Here is an 18,820-nt window from a genome sequence, read left to right on the forward strand (position 1 = left end):
ATGTTAAGAATTAGACCTGAATAATGACAATACTCATGGAATTCTTCAGAAATAGTATTTTAATGTAAATTTATATACCCTTAAACACTCATATTAGGAAAGAAAAAAGGGCTGAAAATTAATGGACTAAGTGTTCAACTTTAAGAAGTTAAAAAAGCAGCAAACTAGGGAATTCCCTGGGGGTCCAGTGGTTAGGACTCCGGGCTTTCACTTCTAAGAGCATGGGTTCCATCCCTGGTTGGGGAACTAAGACCCCACAAGCCACACGGCGAGGCCAAAAACAAAACAAAACAACACAAACAAAAAAAAAGAAGCAAACTAAACCTGTATAAAAAAAAAGAAAGGAGGTAAGAAAAATTAGATTGGTCATTGATTAAAGAGACAAAAAAATAATAGGGAGGGACTTCCCTGGTCATCCAGTGGTTAAGAATCAGCCTTCCAATGCAGGGGACACGGGTTTGATCCCTGGTCGGGGAACTAAGATCCCACATGCCGTGGGGCAACTAAGCCTGCGTGCCACAACTACTGAGCCCGAGAGCTCTAGAGCCCGTGTGCCACAACTAGAGAAGCCCACGCACCACAATGAAAGATGCTGCGTGCTGCAACTAAGACCTGACGCAGCCAAATTAATTAATAAATTAATTAATTTTTTAAAAAAAGAAATAATAGGGAGACACAACAGGCCAAAATCTGGTATTAAGTAGACAAATCTGTGGCAAAACTGATGAAGGAAAAAAAGAGAGTAAGTACAAATATTAGTAGTAAAAAAGGGACATAATTTCATGCATAGTAGAGATTAAAATATAAAAAAACTGAATAACTTTATGCCAATAAATTTGAAAATTTAGAGAAAATGAATATATTTTATCTAAAAAAATAGTAACTTTTCAAAAGTCTTAAAAGAACTATAATAGAATACTAATGTAGCCTTATAGCCATTTAAAAATTGAACCAGCAGTTTCTTCTTACAAAGAAAACACCAGATCAAGAGGTAAATTCTACCAAATTTTTACAAGTGAATTCTACCAAATTTTCAAGGAAAAGTAATTTCCAATGTTTTTTTTTTATTGAAGTATAGTTGAATTACAGTGTTTTGATGTTGTATTAATTACTTCTGTACAACAAAGAGACTCAGTTATAGGTATTTCCAATCTTATACAAACTTTCTGAGAATAGAAAAATGAGACTAATTTTACCTTGCTACTTCAATTGGACTAGGACAATAAAAGAAAGGAAAATCATAATTTGGACTCTCCCATGAACAAATGCAAAATTCCTAAAATGAATATTGGCAAGCAGAATCAAACAATATATAAAACATTTAATTTACCACAATAGAGTTTATTCCAGGTATGCAAATTTGGTTTTACAGATAAAAATTAATACAATTCACCACATTATCACATTTAAAGAAGAAAAAATGTATATAGTGATTTCAAAGAAGCAGAAAAAGCACATGATAAAATTTAGCATCTGTTCACATTAGAAAAGTAAACCTTAAGAAATCTAGGAATAAAAGGGAATTTCCTCAATTTGATAAAATCTATCTGCCAAAAACCTACAACAGATATCATATTTAATGAGAAAATGCCATAACTATTCTATTTTTAATATTTATTTATTTGGTTGCACCAGGTCTTAGTTGCAGCAGGTGGGCTCCTTAGTTGTGGAATGCAAACTCTTAGTTGTGGCATGCAAACTCTTTGTTGCAGCATACATGTGCGATCTAGTCCCCTGACCAGGGATCAAACCCCAGGCCCCCTGCATTGGGAGTGCAGAGTCTAACCGGTGCGCCACCAGGGAAGTCCCACTATTCCTTTTAAACAAAGGACCGTGATGAGACGCTCATTTTTACTGCTAACATTTGACATTATACCAAATTTCTAGCCAGTTCAAAACCACAACAAAACTAATAAAAAAGTATAAGAATTAGAAAAGAACTAAAACTCTCATTTATCACATATGCCATAATTGTCAACATAAAAAAACAAAAAGAAGACAAATACTTAGAATTAGTAAGGTACGTTGCTGAATATGACATCCATATTCAAAATTCAGCTGCATTTCTACATTCCCTTAATAAATAGAAAACCTAATTTTAAAATCATTTATGGGAATTCCCTGATGGTCCAGTGGTTAGGACTCTGTGGTTTCACTGACGATGGCCTGGGTTGAATGCCAGGTCAGGGAAGTAAGATCCCACAAGCCGCACAGTGCAGCCAAAAATAAAATAAAATAAAATCATTTATAAGAGCAATAAAACTTATAAGGGACCCAGGAATAAATCTAATGTGTTAAACCTGAGAAAATTATATAACTTTATTAAAGAAATATTTAAAGGAGCTGATAAATGTAGAGGTATAGCATATTCATAAAGAAGAATTCTCATTATCCTAAAAATGTTAGTTATTCCCAAATTGATCTACAGATGCCTAACAGAATCCTCACAGATTTTTTCATGGAACTTGAAATGCTGGTTCCAAAATTTATGTAGAAGAGCAAAAAGTTAAGAAAAGCTAAGATATTCCTGAAGAACAACAAGCAAGAAGTGTCTTGTTCTATAAGATATCAAAATGCAGAATACAGCCATAACAATTAAGATGGTGTGGAATTGGCAAAATATATATACACATATGGAATAGAATAAAGAGTCCATACACATACATAGGCACTTGATATATGACCAAGTCTATGCTTCATAAAGGATAGAGAATTAATAAATAAACGGTGCTGGGATATTTGATTACCATAGGATAAGATAAATACACTAGTGCAATATTTGTAAGCCACTGTTTTTCAAATCACTATTATTTTCAGCTAAATCTAATCCTGTTTAATAGATTCCTAACTCACACCAAACACACAAACTCCAGAAGAATTAAAGACCTAAATGTGAAAACCGAAACGTTTCTACTTTTATTTCCTGTAGGAGAATGTCTTTTTGAAATTAGGGTAGGAAAGAAATCCTTAAATAAGATTTTAAAGAAAGCAAAAATCATAAAGGAAAGACTGAGACACTCCATCAGATCAAAATCTTCTGTTCAATGGGTAGCAAAAGAGGAGAAAATAAATTGGGAAAAGATATACGCAATGCCTATAACAACAAAAAAAAAGATTAATATCAAGAATATATCAGAACTTCTCCAAATCGATTTTTAAACAAATTAAACAACATAATAGGATAAATAGGCAAAACAGATCAACCACTGCAAAATTAGAGGGTACAGTACACAAGATCACCCTCCCTTCTGACACCAACTGCCATTTCAAGGGGGTCCCAAAACCATACTCAGGTTGGATAATTTGTTAAAAGGACTCAGAATTCACTGAAAGCTGTTATACTCACAATTACAATTTATCACAGGGAAAGGATTAAAATCAATAGGTCTTAAAAATCTTTAAAAGATTAAAATTAGCCAAGGGAAAAAGCACATAGGGCCAAGTCCAGGAAAGTACCACATGCAGAGCTTCCAGTTGCCCTCTCCCCTTGGACTCTGGACAGTGTTTCTTTCCTGGCACTGATGAGTGACCATAGGCATGGAGTACTGCCAACCAGGGAAACTCATCCAAGCCGGTATCCAGAGTCTTTACTGGGTCTCCATGGTTAACTCCCCAAGTGGCTGACCTCAGTCTCCAGCCCCTCCGGAGGTTAAGCTGATATCACATGACTCAAAACTTCTACCATAAATTGCATTTTTTTAATAGCTTAATTTTTTTTTTGTTTTTGTTTTTTTAATTTTATTTTTATTCTTTTGGCTACATTGGATCTTCTTTGCTGCGTGCAGGCTTTCTTCTTTGCTGGCGAGCGGGGGTTACTCTTCGTTGCGGTGCGTGGGCTCCTCATTGCAGTGGCTTCTCTTTGTTGTGGAGCACGGGGTCTAGGCACGCAGGCTTCAGTAGTTGTGGCACACGGGCTCAGTAGTTATGGTTCACAGGCTCTAGAGCGCAGGCTCAGTAGTTGTGGCACATGGGCTTAGTTGCTCCGCGGCATGTGGGATCTTCCCGGACCAGGGCTCAAACCCGTGCCCCCTGCATTGGCAGGCAGATTCTTAACCACTGCGCCACCAGGGAAGTCCCAATTGCATTTTTTTAATTGAACAAATTTGACATTTAACATTGTGTAAATTTAAGGTGTACAATGTGTTACTTTGATATATATTATAATATGATTGCAGTTGTAACAAAATTTATCACGTTATATTTTTATAGTACAATACTGTTGTTTATATATCTTATAAACAACACACAGTATAAGATAAACACATCTTATACTGTGTATTAGATCACTATGGTTTATTTACTACTTGTGGCAAGTTCGCACCCTAAACAACATCAATCTTATCCCCTCACCTCTCATGCCCTGGTAACCACCATTTTACTCTGTTTGTTTCTTAATGGGCTTGACTATTTTAGATTCCACATATAAGTGACATCATACAGTACTTGTCTTTCTCTGTCTGACTTAGTACAATTGTACTAAGTCCATTAATGGACTCGAGGTCCATTAATGTTGTCACAGATGGCAGGATAACCTTCTTTCTCACAGCTGAATAATATTCCATTGTGTGTGTGTGTGTGTGTGTGTGTGTGTGTGTGTGTATCTCACATCTTTTTTATCCATTCATCTGTTGTTGGGCACTTAAGGTTGTTTTCCTATCTTGGTTATTGTGAATAATGCTGCATATATCTCTTCAAAATCCTGTTTTCATTTCCTTTGGTTATATACCCAGAAGTGGAATTGCTGGATTGCATGGTAGATCTATTTTTAATTTTTTGTTTTCCGTAGTGGTTGGGCCATAAATTATTGGTGTTCGGGTTTTTCCATAAGATGATATGGAAAAACCTGAACTAACTTTCTGGCCAACCCAGTATATTGTTAATCCTATCATTAGTCTATCTGGTATGACCCAAGGTCCTCAGGCAAACAAAAACACTCCTATCAGGCATTCTAAGGGCTTAAAGATTATCTCTAAGAAGCTGAGACCAAAGGCTAGACCTCTTTTGGGGAACGACCATGTTCTTTACTATATAACCACAAATTTATAGGGGAAAAAACCTTGTAAAAGGCTAATAAACAAATGAAAGTATGTCGAACCTCACTAGTAATTAAGAACTTGCAAACTAAAACTACAATGAGATACTATTTTATACTCAGGAATTTGGTAAAAAATAAAAAGTATGACAGTACAGGTGTTGGGAATACAGAGTCATGGGTACTTTCATACACTGACAGTGAGAGCATAAATTGGAGAAACAATTTACAGAAAAATTTGGCAATACCTAGTAAAATAAAAAACATGTACAGCTCTAGAGTCAGTCTTATATAAATCAGAAAAATGCACAAGAATGTCTACAGCAACATTGTTTGTTCATAGCTATAAACTGGAGACATCCTAATGTTCATCACCAGGAAAATGGATGAATTAATTGTGGTATTAGGTTTCAAATAGTACATATTGCTTAAGGATACCTACATATGTATTACAGTTTTAAAGAAATGCAAGGGAATGATAAATAGCAAATTAAGGATAATGAAAATACTTTAGGGGATGAAAGTGGAGATAATCAGAGTGGTCATGGTGGGCTATGGCTGAGTTGGCAACATTTCATTCTTAAGTGGCACAGTGGGTACATGGGTATCTGTAATGTCATTCTTTATACCTTTTGTATTCTTAAATGGTGTATAGTATTTTTGAAAATTAAATGTATAGGTGTATATATACATACACACATAAATATATATAATATATTCAAAAAATATATATATACCATAGCTTGTTATGTAGATGTATTAATTGCTTTGTGCCTTACATTATTATCCAATAGTTGCCTTTACAGCCTATGTATTGAAAGAGAAGGCAGTCATCAATTTTATATTTATACATGGGAAGTGGAAAAATAATTTGTACACCTTTAGAACATGTAGCTCTCCTTTCAGTTCCCACCTAAAATGATAACACAGAGGTGTATTTCTTGCTTGGGATCTGTGCTGTGGTTCCGCCTTACAGGTGATGTAGACTGATAATCAAGGAAAAGATGTTTTGGAGTTCCTATTATGTGTTAGGTACTGTGGGAGACTTAAGGGATACATAAAAGCAGAATTTCTGCCTTTAATCATTCAGAATATATTTGGGGAGGGCAGGAAGAATATCAAGGTAACCAACAAAATAGAGTAGTAAAATAAATAGCCCACTGGAGGGGCAGTAAACCTCACAGTGATTTGAAGAAGGTCCTGCAGGGAAATGCAGGAGACTGAAGTGCTCGAAGAAGGTTTGCACATGAATTTCTAAAAGCAGCTCACAAGGACCACAAGTGTAATTGGCTTTATTCATCATGATGAAGTATTTGATCAAAGCTCTTTTGGAAGTAAAGCTTGTTTCTAGAAAATTATTTTAAATATTTTGCCAATCTTCTTACAATGCTATTTTTAAAAATAGGTAGCACTCAGAATATTTTAAAGGTTTCTTTAGAAATAATTCCAGCTCTGTTAACTTTACTCTGAGAGCAGCCTGTAATCACTGACATTTCCAGACGTTGACTCCTAAGGACTTAAAATGCCATATGTGAATGTATTTACTGATTTGATGTAAATAAAAAATAGCTTCATATTTCCAAGCAACATGCCTACATCTCTTATAAACACAACATTCATCTTTCTTTCTGCCTAAACCAGCGCACTTTCCTCTCCATTTTTTAAAACTGAAAGCTCAGCTTTTGATGTTTTGTTGCTTGTGTCTATATTGGCAAGTATGAGGGCCTCCTGTCAATTAATTCTGTTTGCCACACAAGAGGAAAATGGAGCAAAAGAAAATGCTTTAAAAAAATGTATTGGAGGGTCTTCCCTGGTGGTGTAGTGGTTAAGAATCTGCCTGCCAATGCAGGGAACACAGGTTCGATCCCTGGTCCGGGAAGATCCCACATACTGAGGAGCAACTAAGTCCGTGCACCACAACTACTGAACCCGCATGCCACAACTACTGAAGCCCTCACACTGCAACTACTGATGTCCACGCACCTAGAGCCTGTGCTCTGCAACAAGAGAAGCCGCTACAATGAGAAGCCTTCACGCCACAACGAAGAGCAGCCCCCGCTCACCGCAACTAGAGAAAGCCCGCACACAGCAACAAAGACCCAACGCAGCCAAAAAAAAAAAAGTATTGGATAGACTTCCCTGGTGGTCCTGTGGTTAAGACTCCATGCTTTCACTGCTGAGGGTGCAGGTTCAATCCCTGTTCGGGGAACTAAGATCCCATAAGCCGTGTGCAGTGGCCAAAAAACCCAAACAAAAAACAAAACCAAAAAACCCCAAAACAAACAAACAAAAACCCAAAACAAACAAAAAACAAAACAAAACTGTACTGGAGACATTTTTCCAGGAAGACATACAGACAGGTACATGAAAAGATGGTCAACATCACTAATCATCAGGGAAATGCAAATCAAAACTACAATGAAATATCACCTCACACCTGTTAGAATGGCTAGGAGCAAAAAGACAAGAAATAATAAATGTTGGTGAGGATGTGGAGAAAAGAGAACCCTTGTGCACTGGTGGAGGGATGATACATTGGTGCAGCTGCTATGGAAAACACTATGGAGGTTCCTCAAAAAATTAAAAATAGAATTACCATAAGATCCAGCAATTCAACTTCTGGGTATTTATCTGAAGGAAATAGAAACATTAACTTGAAAAGATATCTGCACCCCCATATTCATTGCAGCATTATTTACAGTAGCCAAGACATGGAAACAACCTAAATGTCTGTCAATGGATGAATGGATAATGAAGATGTGGTATATATAAATACAATGGAATATTACTTAGCCATTAAAGAGAATGAACTCTTGACACTTGCGACAATATGGATGGAACTTGAAGACATTATGCTAAGTGAAATGTCAGACAGAAAAGATAAATACCATATGATCTCACTAATATGTGGAATCTAAAAACAAAACAAATCAAAACAAACAAACAAAAAAATAAACTCACGGATAAAGAGCACAGATTGTTGGTTGCCTGAGACGGGGCTAAGGGGATGGGCAAAATGAATGAAGGAATTCAAATGGTACAAATTCCCATTTATAAATAGATAAGTCATGGTCCTGTGGGGATGTAATGTGCAGTATGGTGATTATAGTTAATAATAACTGTATTGCATATCTGAATAGAGTTTTTCAAATATGGATCTTGAAAGTTCTCATCACAAGAAAAAAAAATTGTAACTATGTACCCTAACGAACATTAACTGGACTTATTGTGATCATTTAAAAATATATACAGATATCAAATCATTATGTTGTGCACTTGAAATTAATATAATGTTATGTCCATTATATCTCAAAAATGTATTGGAAACAATGATCCAGGTATGTTTTGTAATGAAGAAAATAAAATATAGTACCAGAGACATTCTGGTAGAGAGACCTGTGACCACAAACATTTTAAGCATCTTTTTGCCACTTTTTAAGGGAAAAATGTAGCTAATTCTTAATGTTGAGATATTATTCTAATATTGACTTAGAATCTATGGACTGCAGTGTAATCTTACATATCTTTGTTAAAATTTATAAACGTCTTTCTGCTTGTAAGTTTTTTTAGGTCATTTTGTTTTAAGATATAAAAGTAAACCACATACAGGGTATATAATAACCAATATATGCTTGCATTTACATAGACTATATCTGGATACATAAAAAAATTGAAAACATTGTTTACCTATAGGAAGGCAGCCAGGTGATTTGCAGACGCCAGAGGGATGGAGACTCTTTACTGCCTATTGCTTTGCATTTTCTGAATTTTGAGCCATGTGGATGTATTATCTATTTAATAAGTAAATAATTATTTTTATAAATAACAATAATCCAAATTGTCATTGCACTATAACCTTCTCTACATTATTTGATACTAACTGGTTATAGAAGATTCAACTGCAGTACCACAAAGAATAGCAACCTCATTGCTTTATAATCCCAGTTCTCCTGTTATCTTGAACCGTATTATTTTCTATTTCCCACACACAAAGCAAATATTCTCAGTGACACTGGTAATCAGGCAAATGTAAATTAAAACAATGAGATGCCATTTTTTTACCATGTGAGAGGAGTTCTGGAGGAAGTGCTGCAAGGAGTGTAGCTCAGGGTAGGATTCTGTGGTGGTCAGAGAAGACCAGACATCAGTTAATACTTGAATAGTTGTGAAAAGGAGTAAGAATTGGCCATACAGAAAAGTAGTGGCAAGGGCATCCAGGAAGAGCGAGTATATGGAAGAGCACGGCACTTTGGGGACTCTATGTGGCTGAGCACAGGAGGCAGTGACAGAGTCACAGGGGGATTTTCAGATGAGACCAAAGCTAGATCACAGAGGCCTCATATACTTTCTAAATATCATTACCCAAAGAAGGGAACTGGGCCTTCTTGAAAGAATGGATGATTCTAGGAACAGAAAGGACAACTTACACATGTTCTTGTGCCAGAACATAAGAAAGCACTAAAAAATTGATGAGGACATGTCAAAAAGACACGGAAGCTAGTATGAAGTGCCACCCACTAGTCAAATCTGATACAATTTGAGCATCAAAATATACAACGTGGGGCTTCCCTGGTGGCGCAGTGGTTGAGAATCTGCCTGCCAATGCAGGGGACACGGGTTCGAGCCCTGGTCTGGGAAGATCCCACATGCTGCGAGCAACTGGGCCCGTGAGCCACAATTACTGAGCCTGCGCGTCTGGAGCCTGTGCTCCGCAACAAGAAAGGCCGCGATAATGAGAGGCCCGCGCACCGCGATGAAGAGCGGCCCCCACTTGCCGCAACTAGAGAAAGCCCTCGCACAGAAACGAAGACCCAACACAGCCATAAATAAATAAATAAATAAATAAATAAAAATTTAAAAAAAAATATATATATACAACGTAAGGGATTATAACCCATTGTAGAAAACAAGTGATAATCCATAATCCATCCATCCAACCACTTACATGTATACATACATACGTTCATACATACATAAAAGGGAGAGAAAAGAAAGCTCTTTTTTCTATAGAATACCAATTTTAAAAAAATTTATTGAAATATAGTTGATTTACAATGTGTTAATTTTTGCTGTACAGCAAAGTGCCTCAGTTATATACATATAACTTTTTCTTTTTCATATTCTTTTCCATTCTGGTTTATCACAGGATATTGAATATAGTTTCCTGTGTTGTATTTGCTGTTTATCCATCCTATATATACTATGCATCTACTAATCCCAGCTCCAAAGCCTTCCCTCCCCCACCTCTTCCTTGGCAACCACAAGTCTGTCCTCTATTTCTGTCTTTCTGTTTCATAGATATGTTCATTTGTGTCGTATTTTAGATTCCACATATAAGTGATATCATACAGTATTTGTCTTTCTCTTTCTGATTTACTTCACTTAGTATGATAATCTCTAGGTCCATCCATGTTGCTGCAAATGGCATTATTTCATTCTTTTTTGTGGCTGAGTGTTATTCCATTGTATATGTATAACGCATCTTCTTTATCCATTCATCTGTTGATGGACATTTAGGCTGTTTCCATGTCTTGATTATTGTAAATAATGCTGCAATAAACATTGGGGTGTGGGACTTCCCTGGAAGTCCAGTGGTTAAGACTCTGCGTTCCAACTGCGGGGAGCATGGGTTTGATCTCTGGTCAGGGAAATAGGATCCCACATGCCTCACAGTGTGGCCAAAAAACAAACAAAAAACATTGGGGTGCATGTATCTTTTCGAATTATAGTTTTGTCTGGGTATATGCCCAAGAGTAGGATTGCTGAATCATATGGCAACTCAATTTTTAGTTTTTTGAGGAACCTCCATACTGATTTCCATAATGACTGTACCAATTTACATTCCCACCAAAAGTGTAGGAGGGATCCCTTTTCTCCACACCTTCTCCAACATTTATTATTTGTAGACTTTTTAAAAAAAGTTATTTTGGCCGCACCCCACAGCATGTGGGATCTTAGTTCCCGACCAGGGATCGAACCCATGCCCTCTACAGTGGGAGCACAGACTCTTAACCACTGGCCCACCAGGGAAATCCCATATTATTTGTAGACTTTTTAATGATGGCCATTCTGACTGGTGTGAGGTGGTACCTCATTGTAGCTTTGATTTACATTTCTCTAATAATTAGCGGAAATGAGCATCTTTTCATGTGCCTATGGGCCATCTGTATGTCTTCTTTGGAGAAATATCTATTTAGGTCTAGGATGCCAACTAATGAATGTAGAAGACAATTAGAAAATCACCAGTCTGCATTGGATAGTATAATACAGAATAGTAACAACTCATTTGGAATCATCAATGTGTACTGAATCATTGGGTGAAAGTTTGTGGTCTTAAAGTATCTCCCCACGAATTGTTTATTAGATACAAAGGGAAAAATTACACCTTTACAGTGGAAAATCGGGCAGACAACACCTTAATGAATCAAAGTTCGTGAATTACCCAGAATGGGGGAAATTGACATCCTGGAGTCCTAATCTGATACATCAAGGATACACCATCACAGCAGAGAACTCCTGCAAAAATGTACATCCTGAGGCTAATCTTTAGGAAAAGCATTTCTTCCTGGGTCAGGGGAAAAAGTGCTATAAAGGACAGTATTAGGACAACTGGTGAATTTTGAAGATGGACTAAATATTCGATAACATTGTAATGATGTTAAGTTTTCTGAATTTGACAATGACATTATGGTTATGTAAGAAAATGTCCCTGTTCTTAGGAAATACAGTCATGATGTCTGTAACTTACTCTTGGATGGTTCAGATACTAAAGTTTTTCCCCTAAATTAAATTTTCCATAGGTTTGAAACTTATAAAACTAAAAAAAAAATAATAAAAAGTCCCAAATCCTTATGCTGTACACCTTAAACTTATACAGTGATGTATGTCGACTATATCTTAATAAAACTTGAAGAAAAAAAAGACAGAAAATAAAGATCACTCTCATAGAAATGTATAGGATGGTCCAGAAAATAAACTCAAGAAGACTTTCCCTACATGGGGCAGGGAGCTATTAGAACATTTTAATTGATAATATGATACTATTAGATTTGCCGTTTTGAAATTTTACTAGGGGAGCAGGGTGGAACATAGTCCAAGACACGTCTGATCCCCAAACTCATCACTTGGATTCTCTAAATACATTTTAGTGTTATTTTGGCAGCTAGATTTAAGTCAGAAGCATAAGTTTTAAATATAATTTTTAGTAGTGCACAAACTAAAAGAATTAATACATTAAATGTGAAAACATAATTGCTTTTCTTTCAATAAATATTGTTAAATGAAAATCCACTTTTACATACAATTTCTAGAAACTGATTGCCTATATTATGGATCGTTTCAGGCTTCTGTTATTTTTCTTTTGCATAGTCCCTACCTTTGGATAAAATCATTCACTGCTCACATGAATCTGTATTTAAAAATGAAAAGAGGAAATTAATGGAGTATCCAACTTAATCTGCCCATTTGTGCTCTTGTATCATTGAAGAAGAAAAAAAATCATGAATAGTGAAAACCTCCCACCATGTAAGAATTTGGTGGGAGTATAGATCTGTGCATTTTACTCTTTCCTGCCTTCCCTACTCCTATAGGAAATAGTGGGTGCAAGTGGAGAGCCACGACTGGGCTAGGATTTCCTCATAGATGGGAAAATTTATAACAAAAAGACAGAAAAATCACCCAGTGTATTGGAATTGGTAGCTAGTTTTCTCTGAAAACCTTTGCAAGGAATTTCCTTCCTAGCCACAACACGAGATAAAGAATAAATTGCTCTTACACTTCTACAACTAGAGAAGTGACTTGAAATTGATGCCTTTAATCTACTTCTGTGTGGATGGGGCAGAGTCAGACAAGGATGTCTTTCTTGTCCTGCAACAATTGGAAAGAAAAATGTGTGTAGTAAAGTGAAGGAGGCTATTAGCTACTTCAGATTACCTGGTTGTCTCTCCTGATTACTAACCTCGCAAGCTCTATACTACGACCACCAAGCCCCAGTGGGAGGAGACCTGGTGGGCTTGGCCCAGCAGCTGGGGCCAAAGGCAGGGACAACTTGGGTCTGCAGCAAATTTTGCAGAGTCCAAGAGAGAACAGTCAAGTCCTGTATGAAGAAAAAGACTGAGACTCCAGCCAGCAGAGACCATCCAATTCAGTCAGGGTGAGAGAGCAGGAGGAAAGTTTCAGAAGCTGAGGTATGGCACTAAGGGGTGTCAGAGACAATGGAGAGCAGTAAGCAGGGGCAATGGAAGAGTGGGGGATGGATTGGAATGGTAAGGGGGATTGTCAGGATAAAGGCCTGACACAGGCAACCATGCTCACCTTTGCATGGATGGTATTTTTAAAAGGTCCGTGATTCTTTTTTTTTTTTTTTTTTTTTTTTTAGGTCCGTGATTCTGTATCTTGTTTTGGGTGGTGGTTACACAGGTGTATATAATTTTAAAACTCATTGAACTAATACCTAAAATCTTTGCTTTTATTGTACGTTAATTATACCTTGATTTTTAAAAAGCCTGTTGGAAGTAAATACAGCAGGAAGCTTCTGTAGCTGAAATCACAGTTTTACTGACTGTACCCCCAGAGTTTACTCTGAACATAGGTTAATAAATCCTCACAAGGTCTCCTTTACACTTACAAAAATGAGATGATGAGAGACTGCCCTGCCCAGAAATCGGGCTAAAATAAAGAAGAGTTTAATTTCGAAGTTGTGTTCGGCTTTGATGTAAATAAAAGTGTCCCAGATGTAGTAGATTCTCTTTTTTGGTCAGACTGTAATAGGTGTAATTTCTTTTGCTCCAGTAGACCTCTGGGCCTTGTGAGAAGCCAGGAGAAGGAACTGAAATTAGTCTGGACAATAATTGAAAATACTATCTCTCTGGTGAACAAAAGAAGCTGAGAAATATATGTTTAATGAAAAAAAACTTTGCATTTCTTAGTATGGATATAGGCTGTACCTTGTAGTAACAATCGTAGGATACAAGAACAATACGTAAAATCAATAAGCTTCCCTGTCCACCAGCAATGACCAAGTAGAAACTGTATAAGAGAAAAAAAGAGGCCCTTTCACAATTGCAGCAAAATCATGCAATGCCTCATAATAAACCAATGATGATTTACTTACTGAAGGGCATAAGAGGACTTAAATAAATTGAAATCTATACCTTTTCCATTAAACAAATTTGATATTTTATGAAATTTCTATTAAAGAAATTCAGTATTTTAAATATATCAATTTTCCTCAAATTAGTCTAGCAATTGAATGCTACCCCAGGAAAAATCAAAGTAAGAATTTAAAAATATCTAAGACTATAGAGAAAAATTGACTTTGATTATGAAAATTCCAAACACAGAAAAAAGTAGAAAGACAATGAAAAAACAAGTAACCATTACCTGGACTCCACAATTCTTATTGCTTTGCCATAGTTGCTGCATAGATAAATGGACAGGCAGACAGAAGGTGATATAGGGTACACATTTACTGAACCATTTAAAAGGGTTACACTCTTAACACTTTATCCATAAATTCTTCAGTATGCATCTTACTGGATGTATTAGATGGTTTGGGTGCTATAACAGATATCACAGACTGGGTGGTTTAAACAATAGACATTTATTTCTCATATTTCCAGAATCTGGGAAGTCTAAGATCAAGGTGAGGCAGGAGATAGATGGGCTTCAGGCTGAGAAGCTGGCATCTGTCCCCTGTGGACAGATACTCAAGAAAAAGATAATGGCAGGAGCAAGGAGGAGCTGAGCCCCGCTTGGATAAAAGATAAAGAAACCACATATTTCTCATTCTTGAGGTCAAGGAGACCTCCTTGACTAAACATGCGCAGAAAGGCTCCTGGGGGTCAAGGGGTGGGGGGGGCGCCACCACATAATAGGTGGTGTCAACCTCCCCATAGGTTTCTGTACTGGAATCCATGGCAAAAAGATACGCATGCATGTCAGGCAGGGGTCTAGGACAGGTCCCTGTGGAAAAGAAATGAGATAGTTTGCCAAAGGTAAACAAAGACCTGGAAGAACTGCTCTATATAAGTGATGTGAATCACCTCCCTGGTGCACTCCTCCTCATTAGGGAGGACTCCCACACCCCTTCTCTCAGGGTGTCTATATCTGCCTTGCTTCTGTCTAAAACAAACTGTTTCTCTGTGTGCTCTCCCACTTGTTGTGCTGTGTCGCTAATAATAAACTTTGTACCTGTTTTTACAGTTTTTGCCTCCTTGAGAAATTCATTTTTCAACAGGGGCAAGAGCCAGGGCAACTTTGTTTCTAGCCTCTAGCCCCTGGTGGGCTGGTGGCTAGGATTCCTGGTTTTCACCCAGGCTACCCAGGTTCAATTCCTGGGCAAGGAACTAAGATCTCGCTTCAAGCCACTGCTCACTGTTATCTCCTCAAGATCAAAGGTGCTGGTGGATTCGATTGCTGGTAATGACTCTCTTCCTGGTTTGCAGACAGCCACCTTCTAGATGTGTCCTCACTTTCCTCCTCTTCTTATAAGGGTGCTAATCACCACATGAGGGCCACACCCTCTTGACCTCATCTAAATGTAATTACCTCCCAAAGGCCCCATCTCCTAACACCATCACACTGGGGGTTAGGATTTCAAAAGATGAATTTTGAGGAGACACAATTCAGTCCATACCACCAGAATAAGACCATTCTCCTACATAACCATATTATTATCATACCCCAAACATACAACAATATTTTCCTAATATCATCTAGTGCCCAATCCATATACAGATGTCTCCAGTTGTCCTAAACATGTCATTTACAGCTGGAGAGTATATGCATTGCATTTGGTTGTTATGCTTCTTAAGGCTCTTTTCATTTACCACAGATCCCGTCACTCAATAGACTCCAGTTTTTTTCCCCCAACATTTGCTTGTTGAAGAAACAGTTTGTAGAAAGTCCCACATTCAGGATTTGTTAGATTGTTTCCTTATAAGTCATTTAACTTGTTCCTCTACCCTCTATATTTCCTGTAAACTGAAATTAGATCTCAAAACTTGATTAGATTCAGGGTAAACATTTTTGGCTCTAATACTTTATTGGTGATGCTGTGTTCATCAAGAGGCACACCATCTCTTTTTGGCTCAGTCTTAGAGAGGCAACATTTAACATTTGGTTTAAAGTGGTGATAGTATTATAAAAATATTTTTGGAAAAGAAAAACTGTAAGGAGGAACTAATCCCATTGGATACCAAACCATACTATAAAGCTACAGTAATCTAAATAGTGTGCATAGACACAGAAATAGACAAAAAAGATCAATAAAAAAGAACAGAGATTAGAATCAGGCCACAGTATATATGAAAACTATACATACAAAAGGGTAGCATTTCAAATCACTGGAGAAAAGATGGACTATATCATAAAAAATGTTGGGGAAAAAAATAGATGCCTACTTTATCCTACATCCTCCAAATAAAATCCAGGTGGATTAAAGACCTAAATATAATAACATCTCTAAAAAAATAGAAGAAAATAAAGAATACTTTTAAAATATTGGGATGGGACAAACAAGCTACAACATCTAGAAGCCTTAAAAAGATTGGTAAAATTGATTTGACATTAAAACACAAAACTTTTGTAGCAACATGAAGAGAGTAATATGACAAAGAATAGACAGGTAATATCAACTAAGATTGATATCCATAATATATAAATATTCCCACCAATCTAAAAGAAAGTGAAAACAAATAGAGAAACAAGCAAAGGACATAAATAAGAAATTCTTAGAAAACATACTGTAAACATCTAATAAGCACTTTATAATATGCTTAGCTTCACTAGCGATCAGGGAAATGCAATGAAAATAACCGATATCATTTTTATTCTCAAACTTAAAAATATTAATTATATCCAGTGATTCAGGGTGCGGGTGTGGGGAAACACCCAAAATATTGTTGGTATCTATTAAATTCTAAAAGTGAATACCTTTTGATTCAGCAATTCCATCTCCTGTGGATATACATATGTTAGGATATTCATCGCAGCACTGTTTGTAGCTGCGATGAATAGCACCCCCCCCCAACACAACCTAAGTGTCTATCTATAGGAATATAAATATGGAAAACACACAGGGAAGCCTATGCAGCCATCAGAGTGGATGAAATTGGCCATAAGGACTGACATAATTTTCAAGACGCAGTATTAAGTGAAAAAAATAAGTTCACAGAACAATATGCACAGTATAAACCAATTTATTTTTACAAATCTTTTAAATCTAAATATAGACTGTTAAAGGTGGTTATCTATGAAGGTAGGATTGAGGTGTGAAGGAGAACTTTCATATATATGTATATATATATACATACATATATATATTTCTGCTTTTCATTTAAATTAAAAAAAAATACAACCACATGTTCATGCATTATTTGGTCATATGCAATAAAATCAAAGAGAAAGAAAAAGTCCTTACTAAAAAATCGTTGAGGTAAAAAGCCAAGCCACTATCACAAAATAAGACCTAGATTTAAGAAGCTAATAATGAGCATGTATATTCATTCAGTCTTGGTAGAAGTGTTTAGCCAAGGAGCGCATGATGTGCTGATCTTCATGTATCATTTTCCATTTTTTCCAAATTACTAAATTCTACTCTACTGACATACTGGAATATCTGACAGTATGTCAAAAGCATGTCAGCATGTTTTGAAAGGTAATGTGAGAGAAAGAGTTTGGTACTGCTCACTCAGCCTCCTAGGCACAGGGCTCTTTGGCTTTGTGGTGAAAGCATCCTCAGTCATACTTGATCACAAGACTCAAAATAACCAGAATTCTCCTCATTCTCTACCCCACCTCCACCCCAGCATTCCATTATTCCATTATTATTACTATTATTATTATTTGGTGGGAAGAAGCATACATGACCAAAAAATCCAAATTACCATCAGGAATATTGTTTTAAAAATCCACAATGTTAGGGTCTGATCTGAGGTCCAAAAAATTAATCAAAATTTACAATATTTACACAACTATAGAGGTTATTCAATTTCAGAAACCTACCTACAAGGAAAGATCCCTTCAAACCCTGTTCTCAACCTGTGATGAATGATGCTGGCCCCAAGAAAGAGCCATGGGTTTTCAAACCAAACTCACAGCAGGAGGTGGGTGGGATGACTGCCTTGACCTGTCAAATGAGGGATTTCTCACCAATAAAGTAAGAACAATACCATCAAACAGGGCATTTGTGTGAAGCCCTTAGCACTGTGGCCAGCATGTGGCGGTAGCTATATATATATATATATATTCATTTTCTTCCTTTTTTGCAGTTCTAAGAGATTTTCAGTCTCAGGGTCAGAAACATAGGGGATTTCAGATTAACACTGAGATTACCAGAATAGCCAATGAAATAAAACCAACTCTTCTTAAATATGCTAGTGAAGATTTTAGTGTGTTTTCCCATATGCCTGCTACCTAAACCCTCTAGTTTTTATGGAAATTTGACCTTAAACAAATTATCTTCACATAATTAAAGCTGTAATTCACTGATTCTGATATTTATATTATCATTTGAAACTTTAGCATCATATATATATCCACCAGTCTTTACTAATTTTAGGGCAAGATTTAAATTCTTCAGAATATGTGTTATCTAAAATGTATAAGAAAATCTTCCATAATTGTTTTCCTTTCAGGGTCAATTTACCTAGTAGAAAGGACTATTTTAGAGAACCCCTGCCTTCCCTTTTTAGCTTTTCACTGTGCTGCCCATGATGTTGAGGAAACAACCAGAAAGACAATCAGAATCCTGTAAAGTGTCTGGATTCTGGCCCTAGGGCTGCCAAT

Source organism: Balaenoptera musculus, chromosome 6 (assembly GCF_009873245.2).
Source record: "Balaenoptera musculus isolate JJ_BM4_2016_0621 chromosome 6, mBalMus1.pri.v3, whole genome shotgun sequence".
NCBI classification, from domain to species: domain Eukaryota; kingdom Metazoa; phylum Chordata; class Mammalia; order Artiodactyla; family Balaenopteridae; genus Balaenoptera; species Balaenoptera musculus.